The sequence below is a fragment of the Corvus kubaryi genome, unplaced genomic scaffold (genome assembly GCF_017639235.1).
Source record: "Corvus kubaryi isolate FWS band 111438036 unplaced genomic scaffold, C.kubaryi_AGA036_p1.0 37260, whole genome shotgun sequence".
Taxonomy (NCBI): Eukaryota; Metazoa; Chordata; class Aves; order Passeriformes; family Corvidae; genus Corvus; species Corvus kubaryi.
This window is the reverse complement of record NW_024581077.1, coordinates 5,155,507-5,171,526: the sequence shown is the minus strand read 5'-3', so window position 1 is coordinate 5,171,526 and position 16,020 is coordinate 5,155,507. Positions and strand designations below refer to the sequence as shown.

General features: G+C 36.0%; 2 long non-coding RNA genes across 2 annotated transcripts in view; one reads left to right on the top strand and one right to left on the bottom strand.

Annotated features, from left to right (window-relative positions):
• LOC121662687 overlaps positions 1 to 16,020 on the bottom strand; it is a 485,325-nt gene that overhangs the window by 27,702 nt on the left and 441,603 nt on the right. The gene's annotated exons all lie outside the window — the stretch shown is intronic.
• LOC121662688 lies at positions 8,821 to 15,740 on the top strand. The gene is made up of 3 exons (XR_006015378.1): positions 8,821 to 9,337; positions 11,614 to 11,718; positions 12,670 to 15,740. It is a non-coding gene; the product is annotated as an uncharacterized LOC121662688 (long non-coding RNA).

Sequence of the window (16,020 nt, the reverse complement as noted above, 5' to 3'; positions counted from 1 at the left end):
CCATCTTAAAAGAGAAAAAAAGAAACACAATGGAGGATTTTTTATTTTAAAACCCCCAAACAAACAGCAACAACAACAAAAAGCAGCAAAAATCTACCCTACACCAAACAAACCAAAAAAACAACCTTGAACTTTCTCCCAGACAAAGCAAAACACAGAGTTCTAAAATTACTTTATCCTGGAGAGAGAAACAAAATTGACAATATGTTTTCCCTGCTGAAAATATGAATTTTGTTTCGTCCCTTCCAATGATGAAATGGAATCTTGTTTTCCTGTTTTATTCCAATTTATAACAAAGTAAAATTCTTTCAAAAATGGCACTGGTGGAAAACAAATTTGTATCTTTCAGCCAAGCACTGCCTTCAGAAACTATAGAAACAGTTCACTGAGACTGAAGTGGACAGGTTGATTTAGCAGTTAGTCTTTCTCATAACCTTAATATTATTTAGTATAGAGCTACATATTCCTGGCTTCAGAGTTTGAGTGGTTCATAAAGTTTTGTTCTGACCCTGTGCACAGACATGAAGCCCATATTTACAATATTATGTCCTTGCTGTAAATACAGTTTAAAATGAGATAAAAATATTAAAAGCTTCTAATAATTTAAGCCTGTGTCAGAAATGCGCCTGAATCAATTTTCAGATGAGAACAGCACAAAAACCGCTCATGGTAGTAAAAACCATGGACTCAGGAAAGTTCCTAGGCACTGGAGTGTGTTGCTGGGTCATTAAGCTGTTAATACGTTCTTTGGCATGAATTTTGCCAGTCTTTCTCTACAGTTCCCAGATAGAGTTTGGCTGTCAAAATATTCTAAAGGTCGTTCCCAGTAGTCAGTTTCTACACAGCCTCCTTGTATCTAGAGCCAAGTCACAGTACTTAGCCTCGGTGTCAGGAAACATTTCTGGGCATGTTCAGTTTACCAGAAATCAAAATATCCTGGGTTTTGGCGGTCCAGATGTGTGTGTTCCCTGCTGTTCCCCCTGTTCATAAGGGTAGGCAGAAAACACAAAGTTACTAAGATTACTTCTGTCTCAAAACATAAACAGGTTAGAATGTATGATAAAAATCAAATTAAAAATTCTACAAAAACTGAAAGCATGATTGAAATCGGGGTCTCCAAAAGCTGAATTCCTAGTCATTACAGGGTAATCCCTTGACTCAGTCCCTGTGGCAGTCTGAAGGGACGCAGCCAGAGAAATATCCATAACCAAAGAAGTAAATCCAGGTTGGAACTGGTCTGTAAAGGAACTGTGTGTATTCCATGTTCATCAAAACATCTTGAAATAAGATCTGGAATGAATAATGTCATTAAAGGGTTAAGGTTAGGTGGAGAGAATGTGTACTTCATTCAGAATAAAGGGTAGTTTTTTGGGCTGTGTGATGCATTTCTGTGCCTAAATGTTTGCACTGTTGTCAGCGACACAAAATGAAAAGATAAACAACCAGAAAACCATAATACAGATTCTTAGAAAGATAAATTCTCCTTACTTTTAAATGCAACATCATCCTACCTCTTTCATTTGCCGGCTCTTCTTAGACACCAAAAATATAAATTATCAAACAAAAAGCATGTTTTCTTTACAGTATATTGCCTAGCTCAAGAGAGCCCTGATTCTTATTAAAATATACAAGTGCATTATTATTAATAATAATAATTCCAATTTATTACAAGTTTAAAGAGCAATGTTATCTTTAAATTAATGGAACTGCTTTGTTTGTTTGGAGTTTTTGAGACTGTAACTCGGTCTCAGGGATGGTGTTGAACCTAATACAAACTGTTCTCCATCTTGACTGGATCTTCGAGATGCTATCAAAATATCTGTGACCAGGAAGTAAAAATTAGCAATATTTTTTGGATTTAATGAAGTTGAAAATACTCAACATGGGAAAAAAAAGGCAAGGGTAGGTCTCTGGAAAAATTAGTTGAATCATAGAATGATTTAGGTAAGGAGGGACTTTCAAAGACCATCTTGTTCCAACCCCCTGCCATGGGCAGGGACACCTTCCACTAGACCAGGCTGCTCAGAGCCACATCCAGCCTGGCCTTGATCACTGCCAGAGATGGGTCATCCAAAACTTCTCTGGGCAACCTGTGCCAGCATAGCACCATCCTCACAGTAAAATTTACAAGGAGGTTGTAAATTGCTGGTTGACTAGAGATTAGAAACCTTAATCTAATACAGGTTCCTACTGTGGCATATTTACCAGGTAGCTGAACAGATATTTTCTAAATAACGATTTGCAACCTCGTGACCTTTTCCTTCTTTACATTCCCATTTCCCTTAAATTAGCACTCTAAAGTTTCACTCTAAATTTATCAAAGTGTCTCTCAGCAATCTGACAGGTTATAGCTACATATTGAATAGAGGAAGCATGGATTTTGAAAGGGAAAACAATTTCTTAGAAATTCTACTCTGCAAGAATTTTGTGTCTGCCAAGAGTTTAAAAATTGATACATACTCAATGGAAATTGCTATTATGCAAAGAATAAAAGATTCTAGCAATAGTTTGTTGTTGGTATCTTAATTATTTTTGTACTTTGCAAACAAAGATTTTGAACACATAAACTAGAGCTAGCTGAAATGCTTTTTGATTCAAACCATATTCAACAGAATTGAGCGCTAAACAGAAACTCTGTTTGCTCTTTTATTTTTTAAAAAAATTATCAGTCTTTCTTTAGAAAAAGAAAACAAAAAATCACTCCAAAAGGCTAACAGTTTAAAAATGTTGATTTTTCAAGACCTGAAATGGTTTTGATCGTCTCTACTGTATATCAAGGAAATCACCATTCACGCCATCAGTCTTGTAGGCTCATTGCCTGCAAAATGTCTACCAGTCCTATAACTAGCAAGAAATGTAATTCATCTTCTCACTGTCTCTTGATCTTTTCTGTACCTTTTCTCTCCTGTAGCCTGTGTTGGAGGCTTTCACCTCATCTAGTCACATGGGAAAGCCTGGTTGGGTATATGACCCATATAAAACAAATATTTACCTCAAAAGTTAAGGTCTCCGTAAGGACACCACAAGTCATAGAATCATTATAGAATGGCTTGGGTTGGAAGGGACCTCAGAGGTCATCTAGTTCCAACTCCCATACTGTGTGCAGGGATGCCACCCAGTAGTCTTTTCTGTACAGCTGACTGCTGAAATTCTCTGCAGGTCCCATCACCTGAATAACATATGGCAAATAGGCTTCAATATCTTCGCTGAATCAGAAATATTCTTCTACTTCCATGTATTTTGTCTGCAGTTGTAGAAATTACAAGGAATTATACAAATAACAGCAGAAGCTTCCCAGGCTTAACTATTTTCAAGGAAATCTTAAGATGAAACTGTATAATTTATTCTATTATTCTGTCAGAGATACAAGTAAACCATACTACTGTATTGTAAACCCTTACTTATTATAAACCCCACTGAATTAATATTACTTGCCAAATTGACATACTTTCACTTTGTCCTGTGTGTTCACTATAATGGTTTGAGTGTGGAGATAAGATTTGTGGAGATCTTTTTTCATGATCCCCAGTCCTGGATTTGGAGTCAAACTGTGCTAGCTCTGTTTCACAGTTACTTTAAGGAGTACTAACAAAATTTGTAGGTGACTCCTGCAATTTTCATCTCTTTCGTTTCAAGTAAAGCTGTCCTCACCATGTATGTTGGATTAAAGTTTATTTGTTTTCTGTCAGGTAAATAGTCTGACTTTCCTGAAATGTGTGTCAGAAGAGAGATGAAAAGAAACCCAACAAAAAAACCTGTTAACACAACAAGAATTACAAGTGAACCACTCATGGAAAAAAGTGGCTTGTTTGTAACTTGTGAATTGTATGTTTGCAAAAGAAGCATTTGAAGGCATCAAGTCCCTGACAAAATTAACAATGATAATGTTCATGGTCTTAAAGGTAAACTCACATTCGAGTAAAATAAGCCTCTGGATCTGTGATAAGGGGGAGTGGGAGGCTGGACAGACAGGCTTTAATTTTCTTTTTTTAGGTCAAATTATAATATAGGCCTTTGTATTATATATTCCTGAGGTGACTGAAAATCTGGAGCAGATTTTAACTCATGCTGAAAGGTTTAACATCTCAGAGCTGCTTCCCTGGGCCTCACTACTTTTAGCTTTTTAGCATTCAGAGTGTTTTTTAGCTAGTTAACTACCTCACATTTTCATCTTTGTTTATTAGCATTGCAAATGAGTTCATATTACAAAGCTTACTATTCCTTACACTGTATTTCATGATTGTCTCTAAGGCATCTATAATTATGTGAAAACAAACTTCTTCTAACAACTCCTGTTTCCAGAACATACAACATTTTTTGAAACGGAAGGCTCCAAAGGGACTAATGTGATTTTTGCATTACACATCTTACAGCATACCTTGTTTTGTGTTGCCAAAAGATAGGATTGTCTTCTCATTTAAAACATATATTTTCAAGACGCATGAATACATAGCGGAAAACACAGTTTTTTGCGTAATTATCTTCTGGTTTAAGATGTGTACAAGTCTAAGTTTTAAATACCATTGAAAGATTGTTTCCCCATGGCATGTTGCCTGAAGTACATTTTATTTTGAATGCAGATTTAAATAAACATCTTGTTTTTTTTCCCCTGTAGTCATTTAAGAAGCTGCCAGAGCTCCTAAAAAAAAAGTCTTCACCTCTCTGTAAAACTGTGAATATTTGTGGGCAGCCAAAATAGCAGTAGAGAATTTACTGCAGTAAACGTATGCTGAAGCATTGTTAATATAAATGGAAAATTATTTGTTAAAATGTCTGACTGAAATAAAGGTTCCTGATGTAAATGTTTATTTTATCTAAAAGTAAAAAAAAAAAAAAAAAAAAAAAAAAACCAAACAAAACCCCCTAAATATAATTATGGATCCTATACACAAAGAAAATATAGCTGTAAGAAAAAAACCTACACATTACACCTTGATGTAATGATGGTATTCACCTGATGATAAAAGGCAGATAGATGATTTGGACATACCCACTGTTGTTATGTTACAAGTCTAATTAGAAAAATACAATACATAAATATATATGGGAATTGGTTTGGTAGATGATGCTTGCCTGCCTAGTCAGGAGCTACTTTAAGGTCTCTTGAAACTGGAGCATTGGATAATTTTCTAAGAAACTAGATTAGAAATAGAAACATGTCTCTGTCTCCCTCATGTATCCTGCTCTTATCAGCAAACCCTTGATTAAAGAGTTTTATTGTGTTTTAAAATTATTCAGGAAAATGAAGCTACTTGTATTTTTGAGAGCCGATCCAAAATCCACTGAAGCCTCTAATAAGATTTAAGTGGTCTTTGGATGAGGCAATAGATGTTAGTATGGTTGCTTCAGTGACTCATCCAGCCTATCTAATACTCCTGACTAATCTTACTTGGCTTACTGTCTGTTTTGCTTTCTAATGGTTGGACTTTGCATAATTACAGCTGAAGGTAACCATAATGACAAATCATCACATTTCTAGAATGTCTTGAACTGAGCTTTGTAATTTAGTAAAAATAAAGAAGAAACATAAGATCCAGCTCATATACTGTATGGTTCCCAGAGGGGCAACGAGGAGGAACAGAGTAATATTATTTTCCTAATTCCACTGCTTATCTGCTTGTACTAAGCAGGCCTTACAGTAGTGTCCACTGCAGTCAGACTGAGGATTTTTATTTGTTTTGGGTTTTTTTTCCTCTATGTAGACACTAAAGGACCTGCTGTCCTTTTTTTTTTTTTTTTCCAGCAGTTTGGTGTTAAGCTGTCCATAGAATAACAGAATGAATGGGAGAGAAAGCTATCGCAGGAAACATTGCAAGGTCAGCTAGGTTGCTCAGGGCAATCCCCATGATAGAGTCTCCACATCTCTCTGGGCAACCTGTACCAGTGCTGAACATCTTCACCAAGGTAAAAAAAAATAAAAAAAAGGACTTTTAATCACATTTAATTGGATGTTTTGGTATTACAAATTGTACCCCTTCTCTCTTGTCCACTATCATTGCATTACTGACAAGGTTGTGGCTGCACCTTCTTTATTGATTCCCATCAGTATCTTTGCACAGGTTTACATTCCTTCTGAGCCTTTTCTTCCCCTGATTCAACAACCCTAGTTCTCTCAGTCTCTCCACATATGAAAAACGCTTCAGCGTCTAAGTAATCTTTGTTTCTCTCTGCTGTACTTCATCCCATATATATCCACATTTGCCTTGTACAGGGGAGCTCAGAAAGGAACACAGAACTCCAAGCGTGTCTTATCAGGACCTCTAGCAGACGGGAAGAAACACCTCACTCAACCTGTTGTGACTTTTCTGCCTAATACATTGCAGGAAGTCGATGTCATGCCACAAACAGTCACTGACGGCGCATGTTCAAGTTCTTGTCCACCGGGACACGCAGGTCCATCTCCGTCAAGCTGCTTTGGAGCTGGTTGGTTCTCAGCTTGTGCTGGTTTAGGAGGCTCATCATCCTTGTGGCCAGGATTTAACACTTTCCCTTCAGTGAACTTGAGCTTTGTGTCAGGCTGTTTCTCTAACTGCCAGGTCCTTCTGAGAGCACAACCATCTGGTTTATCAACCACTTCTCCCAACTTTTTGCCAAGTAACTGTGGTCTTGTCAAGACAACTATTTAAGAAGATTCGAGTATTTTGGTGTTGTAGGTTATATAAGTGCTCAGAAAAACATTTTGTATGTTATCTGGATTGCATGAATCATAAATATTCAAGATCTATTAGCTGGGTTTAAGAAGCAAGACTCATGATTCTTTATCAATGCATATGCTGCTCTGATCACAATTCATACTGGTTTGAGGGTAAGTATATCACTTCAATGAGCTGACAGACTTCTTAATATGTGCTTTTTAGGAGCAAAAAATTCTGTAAGATAAATATCTCTGTAAATCTACCATTATGAATGTGCACTAATGTATACAGCAGGATGAATACATTAACAAAAATCTGTCACTCGTATCCCTCTATTTCTTTCTTCACTTTGCTTTTTAGCATGGCAAGGCAACCAGATTGAATAACCCTGTAACTCTGTTCCCTTCTGTTATCTTTACTCTATGTCTTTTATTTTCACATGCATTCTACTTGAAAATGTTCATAATTATAGTGCAAAGAATATATCTTATTTTGAAAATGTGTTGTATTATGAAAAAGTGTGGAAATGTATAACAAGAAAGGTTGAGTGCTGTAGTAAGTAAAAAATTATTGTCAATATTGATGGCATTAGCCACAGCCCTTTTTCTCTGAACATTTTTGATTATACTTATTTGAAGAGCAGTCAAGATACAGAAGATCAGAACTTGGTCTTAGCTGCACAGATTTAAATGCAGGGTAACTGCACTGTGTTTGAGTGTTCTTAATTAAATAGCTGAATTTTAATTTGGTTTCCAAATACAAAAAGTGTATTTCACTAGCAACCTGTTAGGGTTTTTTCTTCATACTCCTTTGATTCATTTCTTCAAAGTATGCTTTTTAATGCATTCTTTTATAAATGGAATCACAGCTCATTTTTTATTTCTCATTGGAATATCATTTAAGCATAAGTCAAGCTCTGCCATATGCAGTCAGACAGTTTAATAGAAAAGATTACTTAAATACCAAAAGAACTGATTGAAACAAAGCCCTGGTGGATTCCTCAGTAAATATTTTTACAATATTACACATACCTTATAATGCTTTCTTAATGACTGTAGACATTGATGGGCTCTGGGACAGGTTAGATTCAGCAATCCAGGCGAAAAACTGTGGACAAAATAAATTCCTGAGCCCAGACGTCTGTTTACACAGACCAGAGCCTTTATTCTCTTGTTCATTCATTGACAGGACCTGGAATATCACTTCATTTTTTTTATTCCTTCCTGAACTTGGGAATTTCTGCTTTTCCAGGTGATGAACCTAATTCCAAGCTCACTTGGAAGCATATTCAGAGAATTGCAAAGGTGCCCTACCATTTTTGACTTTAGGGAAGAGCAAAATTCATACTGGGGCATGTGACACAAGATGACTGGTAAGAGCACAGCTACAGAGCAAGCTGGTACAGGATGTGTAAGTACTTCAGCTGGTTTCAAAAGTACTCCTATCTGATAACAAAATCTACAGCCAGCTCAGAAGGAAATTATTGAGTAGGGTGATCCATTATGATTTCAGTGCACTTTACAGAACACATGATATATTGAGCCTTTTGCTCAAAAACTTGTCAAAATATACCCTTACTCTTCATGTGTTGAGGTTTCTTTTCAAATCTTCTATTATCTTTTATGTACAGAAATTACCATGGACAACCAAGAAAAGAAAATTACTGTTTTAACCAAGAAGAAAAAACATACCCATTGGGGATGTTGGTTGACAGACAGCTGAATATTGGCCAGCATGTGCCCAGGTGGTCAAGGAGGTCAATGGCATCACGGCCTGTATCAGAAATAATGTGTCCAGCAGGACAGGGCAGTGACCATAGCCCTGTACTGGGCACTGGTGAGGTTATACCTCAAGTTTTGTGTCCAGTTTTGGGACGCTCACTGCAAAAAAGACATTGAGGTGCTGGAGCATGTCCAGAGAAGGGCAACAGAGCTGAAGGGTCTGGAGCACAGGTCTGATGAGGAGCAGCTGAGGGAGCTGGGGCTGTGCCTGAAGAAAAGGAGGTTCAGGGGGCCCTTATCACTCTCTACAACTGTCTGAAATGAGCTCATCTGCCTAGGTGGGGGTTTGTCTCTTCTCCCAGGCAACAGACAATAGGACAAGAGCAAATGGCCTCAAGTTGCACCAGGGGAAATTTAGTTTGGATTTTAGGGAAAATCTCTTCACTGAAAGGGTTGTCAAGCACTGGAGCAGGCTGCCCAAGGAAATGGTGGAGTCACCATCCCTGGAGGTATTTAAAAACATGAAGATGTGACACTTAGGGGCATGGTTAAGTGGTGGACTTGGCAGTGCTGGGGTAAACAGCTGGACATGATGATCTTAGATTGCTTTTCCAACCTAAACAGTTGTAATGATTCTGGGATTTAGGATATTGTAAGGTTGTGAGGAATATGGTAAAAAATAGACTTCATCTTATTTATGTCTTCAAGGTATCTGAGATTTCTGTTTCTTCCAGGTGATACCTAATCATATAATTTCAGTGACAAATCTTAAAAACTACTTAATAACTACCTTTATTTTTTCCTTTCTTTTCCCTTTGGTTTGTTTGTGCAGCCTCACAACATCTCCCTTACCCTTGGAGACTGAAATGACTTCGAAATGATTTGCACAAGTACCCTTAGAAGTTCCCAGTGCAGCAGAGGGCTCTAGACCTTTGTTTCTCTAGAAAACAAGTGAAATGAGGGTTCAATGACTGTGTGAAGGTAAGATGTAAAATCATTACAGCCTTTACTACTGGCTGATGAGTTTTGGAAATCTTTGTCTGAAAACAGACATAATACATGCACAAATGAAGAAAAACAGAAAATAAGAGCTACAGGATTTCTGTACAAACTTTGTAGGCACCTCAGAAAGCATTGAAATCTTTTATATTTAGACCTCGTAAGTTCAAGAAGGAAGGGAGTCACACAGCTAGCAAGAAAACATGATTATTGCTAATAAGTTTGGACGAAGTCTCATGAAAACATCGTGTTCCAAAAAATTATAGGAGGAGAACAAATTATTTGATTTCTAATAATATTTTTCTGATGGTTATTTTTATGATGATACAAAATTATAGCTCCCACAGTCCCCTATCTTCTGCACAAAGAGAGCTTTTACTTAGCTTATGAAAAGCTGGGTCTACAAAATCTACTTTGCATTAATGAAAAAACTGTGAATGTATACATGTATACATATTATATTATCTGCAAGGACTACCTTAATGTTTTTGATTCAGTCAATAGAGGGGCAAAACTGTAATGCTGTAGACGAGTAAGAAAATTTCGATTTCTTGTTCTTATTAGTAATATAAGAGATTGTCATGCTAATATACCAAGAGTAATGCAATAATTGCAATTGATATAAATCCAATAAACAGGAATAACTTGAAAAAAATTAAAATTCTATTCTCTTAGGTATTAGCCACGTTTAGTTATAAAATTTTGAAAAGGAAGGAATATCTAAAGACAACAGATGGAAATAAATAAGTAAGACTCTTTGAAGTTTCCTTCAAGGCTATATTTAATAAATCAGACTGTAAATAGGAATGGAGTTAACAGAGTTATGGTGATTTTTTCCTATTTTTCATCTTTATTGGATACATCTATTTTGATTTGATACTAAAGTACTCATAGATTGCTCACTGAAGTCACCCTTTGACTTCCTCTAATAACTCCCACGTACATAACTGGTTAGATATTCATTTTGCTATGTAGTAAGTGCTTAATTGGCTTTATCTAATCTGGGTGTAGTCAGACACTCAACAGAGCAGAGGATTCTTTTAACAAAAATATCTCCTAAAGAAGAGAATGTCTGTGCTTCAGCAGCAGCCTCATTAGGGTTGTCCTGAGAAAATTTCCTAGTGTGGAAATGCACTAGTTAGGCTAGAAAATTAAAGAAAACATATTTTAAAAGCTTTCTTATTAGAAAATAAGTTTCCCTGAGCTGAAAATTGCAGTCACAGACAAATAAACAGTTACAGATGTTGCAATCCTGTTTGCTGTAGACAGAGCAAGTAATTTAAAGTACCTCTGGATTCTGGTTTAGCTCGAAGCTGTTCAGTGGCTTTGGGCAAGGAGAAATCTTGTTTTCTCTGGTATACACTTCTGTAGAGATATTTCCTTATTCTAGTAGATTTTTTTCCCATTCTACTAGCAATGGTGGGGTTCTTTTAGGTTTTAACTACTTAACACCTATGCTGTAAAATGAAAACTGCCAGATAGAGTGATGTAGAGCTGTCTACTGATAGCACCAGAGGCTGCAGAATTGTCAGTTTGAGCAGGTCAGGGAACAAGGCTGTTTAAGCCATGTTAAACTGTTACAATTATCTTTGCTGTCCTCTTTTGATGCAAGAATCATCTTTATTGCATGCAGAATTGAAAAAAGGTATGGAAAAGCAATGGACTGGAAAATGACACAATACTTGTGTTATATTGCACCCCATTGAATTTAAAATAGCAGGAACACAAAAAAATGGACAAAAATTGGTTCTGGGGCAATGCATGTTCCTTGTTCTGTGAGAAAAATAAGCAAATTTGGATTTGACAATACTATTCTAGGTTCAGTTGTGAACCTCACAAAGCCTTCAAATGAGATAATCAACTAAATGCTTCTATAGTTCTTGAACATGCAAGACTAGAATTTCTGATTGCAAACTTCCAGCCCTGATGATTCTTGACAAGGATAACTGGATCTACTCTTTTCCAATAGCTCAGAAGAGTGCTGTGATAGTACTGCCCATTTAATGTGAGTACTCATCTCTTTGACATAAGAGAAGAGGGAATGAAATTTCAAAATCCTCAAAACTTCTGAAATGCTTAAGGTATCCTGTGAAATACTTATTGCTACCATAAACAGGCTTGTTCACTTTTTGTTAAGCTCTGAATACTGAACAATGAACGCTCCCCCTAGGGAAGTCCCTAGGATATTGAATATATAAAAATAAATAGAACTACTAATTTGTTTAAAATTGTTTATCTCATACTATACAATCCTGCAGAGCTCCAAGACACTAGGAAAATGGTGTAGGGGAAGTGAGGAATGTCCTTTCAAAACAAGAGCAGAAGTTTGCATATTTGTGAGTTCTGTTTTACTGTATTGAATGGTAAGTCACTGAAAAAGTGTCTAAGAATAAGACACATATATGATGTTTTCACCGTATATTTCCCTAGTGATTTGAGCTAACCTATAGCTTGCAGAGTTTTTGAGCTGAAGTTATCTTTTGTTTGTTAGATCTGGAGAGATTCCTTTTCTTATGAATTCAGTTGCTTTTTCAACTTTATCTCAACATTAAGTACTGACATAGGTTTCTACTGTACTGAGTCCCACAGCTATACTATATATATTGTAATAGCATATCTGTTTAAGTTGTCTACCGAGTAAAATCACCTCGTTTAGTTATTTTACACCCACATTTCTCTATTCATTATAATTTCATGATACCTTATCATGCATATACTCTATGGACCCATCCAGTCTGGAGAACTGTGGCCAGTTTAGTCCCTTCTGACTGTTCACTGCTTGCAACTGGAAGCTATTCAGTACTTGGGATTGATTCACTCCCCTTTAATTTATCTAAATTTACAAAAAGACATGAAGCATCTGCAATATCTGTTGCACAAATTACTTCAGTAAGGCACAAGCACCCAGGGAAATCTGTTGCAATACAAAACAGAACTTTCAGAAACTGGCAGATACATAAATATAGGTAATAATGTATAAAAATACACAAAAATATACACAGACATAAAGACTGTGCAAGCAAATTAAACAGGACTGCAAAATGCATCACATAGTTCCTAAGTTTTCTAAGACCAACAAGACCTTCTGATCTGCTCTGCTCTGCAAATAGCTTACTCCTTTTCTTTATACTGTCTTAAAAGTTTATATTGGTCATACTACAGAGAAACCTAAGCTTGAAACGCAGATCATGTCCCCGTGATGATTCTTATTTAAATAAGGAAAAATGGAAGTCAATTTATTTTGATTTTATGACCAACTTTTCCACTAAGTCTTAGATGAAAACCTTTACTTTAACTCCTTATCCATCTTGCAGGTTCACGGAATGAAGTTCAAGAGCAACAGAAATATGTTTACTGCTTTGAATCTATTGAGAAATAATGCATTTTGCTCTTTCTATACTGCTCCTAACTGGAACATTGAAGCATGGACATTCAATTTTGAGCCATGTGGTGAGGCATTTAATGATACTTGGGCTGTCTTGAAGTTCACTGTGAGAATTTACCACAGCTGATGTTGTCACGTGAAATGTGCCATCTGGTTGAACTCAGAATGAACTCAGAACTCTTTAATAGATCTTCCCTTTGGGTGAAAACCAGAAACATAAAACTTGAAAAGGACTTATAAATCACAACAGATTTAAATATGACAGGAGGATTTTTAAACATGATTATCATGATAGGATTTAAGGGCACCTCTATTGCCTAAACCGATATATATCAAGAGCTAAATAAGATGGGGTAGCGGAAATCTTTCTATTTAGGATTTTTAACTTGATTTGGAGATCTCTCATTGAATTTGTCTACCTTGCTTGAGAAGGCAAAGAAATGGCAGATGAGGCTGTGGATTTTTAAATCCACTTTGGAATGAGTCAAGCATTTTAGAAATTGTTTAAACTAAATGTGATCTTTAAAATAAAAGTCTGTAAAACAAAACATAGTCCTGAAGATTTATTCTGAAGATTTATAAAGCAGAACCAAAGAAATCTTTAAGAAAAACATGCTCTAAAAATGTTTAATGTGTAAATGTTCCTATATTTAAAACTAAACTGGCTTTTTTCTACAATCATCTCTTAGTTTGAGACAAAAATAAATCCTCTAGAAAATTATGTGTTTCTAAAACATGCATGAATTCCCTTCTGGTACAGCCCAAACGATGAACTCTAGCTTCAATAAAACTGAAATTGTGCATTAGGACACTATTTTCACTTAATAATAATGGAATAATTGGAATGTTAGCGTAGAGAGACTAAATAATCTCTGACCACTTCCGAAAACACTTCATGCTGCCATTCCTATGTGGGCTTGTAGGCTTTGCACACAACACATTAATGATTCTATGATTCTAAGGCTCAGCAGAGTTTGATGACCATTTTGTTAAACCTCAGGAAAGTTTGTGTCACCATGCATTAATTTTAATTAATCTGGTGTGGCACTCTGGTCGAAGGACTTTCTCTGTACCACTGTTTTTCTTCTAATTTTTTTATTTCTTTCATTGATTTGAAGAAAAAAATCTCTCCTTCTTCAGGGCAGAGATTGTCTTTCATGCACATCTTGTCAGGACAGAAATGTTCACACACAAACCAAGAATCAACAGTAGTATTAAACACTTTGCATTCAACTGAACTTTGAAATGGGTCATAATCTTTGGCTGAGGAATTATTCTGCTGCAGATAAACTCACTTTCTGCAACAGCAGATAATTCTTATCTTGAACAAGTTGTGATGTCAGCCAATATCATTATCACACTTCAAAAATAGGAGATAGCTGAAAGAAGGTAATTTAAAAACAAATAAACTGAACTTCAAAAGTGTAACAGCAGCTTGAAAGTGCAATTATGGGCTCTACAGTCAATATTGTTCTGTGTATCTCAGCTGGTTGATAAACTGGTGAAAGTACTTTTAGCTACTTCAGTCATTTTAAACTTACAAATATTTTTCTTTCCTGGTGTACTTGGAATTTCTTCATTTGTGTTTCAAATATTTTTTTTCTACAGAGATCCTAATTTAGCAAAATGATTAATTGTAAACAAAGTATTAAGCAGAACATTTACTTTTAGCTTTTTTAATAAGGAAGAAAAATGCTTCTGTGAATCTGTAAGCAGAATTGAGTGGGAAATAGTTTCAAACGATGATCCAAGTAGCCAGTTATTCTGGGCTTGGAGTAAAACCCAAACCATTCAGAGCTGGCAGCAGACATACAGAAATAATTTTGATTTCAGTGGTGTGAACTCCTATGCTGGTGGTGTCAGATATGTTTTCAATTCCTTGCTTAAAAGAAAAAGAAGAAAAGGAAAAAATAATAGAAAAGAAAAAAATTGGTTTTAATTGAGTTTCATTTAAAGCAGAATTTTAGAGTTTTTATAAAGCCTAAACTAATGTGACTCTAGGAAAATTGTAATAAAATTAGTACATAGTCCCAGGCAAGTATTCTATTTTATATTTAATTACCATAAAACAACACTGCCAATCAACAGAAATCCAAATATGTACATTTTATCTATATTTGGACTGAGACAGGTAGAGTGGATGAACTCATGTCTCGAGAACTGGTTCTTAAGATGCACCAGGACACAGAGAAGTCCCAGCCAAGCTGTGCTTGGAGAAAGAGCTGTGTCCCCCAAGTGCAAGTAGATGATCATTGTCTGTGCATATTATTGGCAGGTGTTTTGTTATTACCTCTTCCCTGGCCTTTACCAAATATGTGATTCTGAACTGTAAACCATTTCACAGTCAACATCTCATCCAAAGAAGATAAAAAGACAAAATTTTAGTAGATTAGTCATGTTTTCCATAAACCAAAAAGACAACAAAATCGATGAGAAAATTCTAAGTGGTTGACTTCATTCTGTCAGGAAATTATATGCACAAAACCACACAATAAAGTAGACAAAAGAATGCCACAGTCATTCTACAATGATTGCAGCAGCCAGTGGCCAGTGAGAGATAATTTTCTACAAAATTGGTTTCTGATCTCTTAGTCCTAATCCTCAAAGGAGAATGAAAAATAATTTGAAAAGAGAAGATTGAGACCAAATAATCATAACTTTGATAGTAAATATAGTGAACTGAATAATTATATTTGTAGATATGTATCACATATTATAACTTTTCTGTGTCCCTCCCTGCTAACTACTGTCTCGTCCAGAATTACTAATTTTAACTTTTTTTAGCAGGGTCTGTGACATGGATGTGATTGTTTCAAGCTGTAGGATGAAGCATTTGTAGAACACTGTCACACTGGTAAGTGTGATTGTAGTATTAGGGGTTGAAATTTTGGAGGCTACGGTAATCAAAGAAAACTAACAGATGTGTAGGAGTCTCAATATATTTGTGACTGTGTGACCAAGCTGATATGAAAATGTGAAAGAGTTTGAGGTTGGGTTTTTTTGGTGGTTTTTTTTGGTTTTGTTTTTTTTTTTTAATGTCCTGTGACAAGCAGCATTAGCTTAATCCAGAGACGTGGGAAGTGGGTAAAATTCAGTGGCAATATCCACAGAGAAAGAAGAAATATCCTTAGGCAATTGATGCTCTACGCTGGCTTGCAAAGCACAGCTGGTGTGTTTAAGTCTTTGGTTTGTTGGCTTGAAGAACCATGACTCTCAGCATGTGCCAGGTTTGTCAGCTGCAGAGCTGAGCCCATTAGAAATTCCCACTGCAGGGACACAC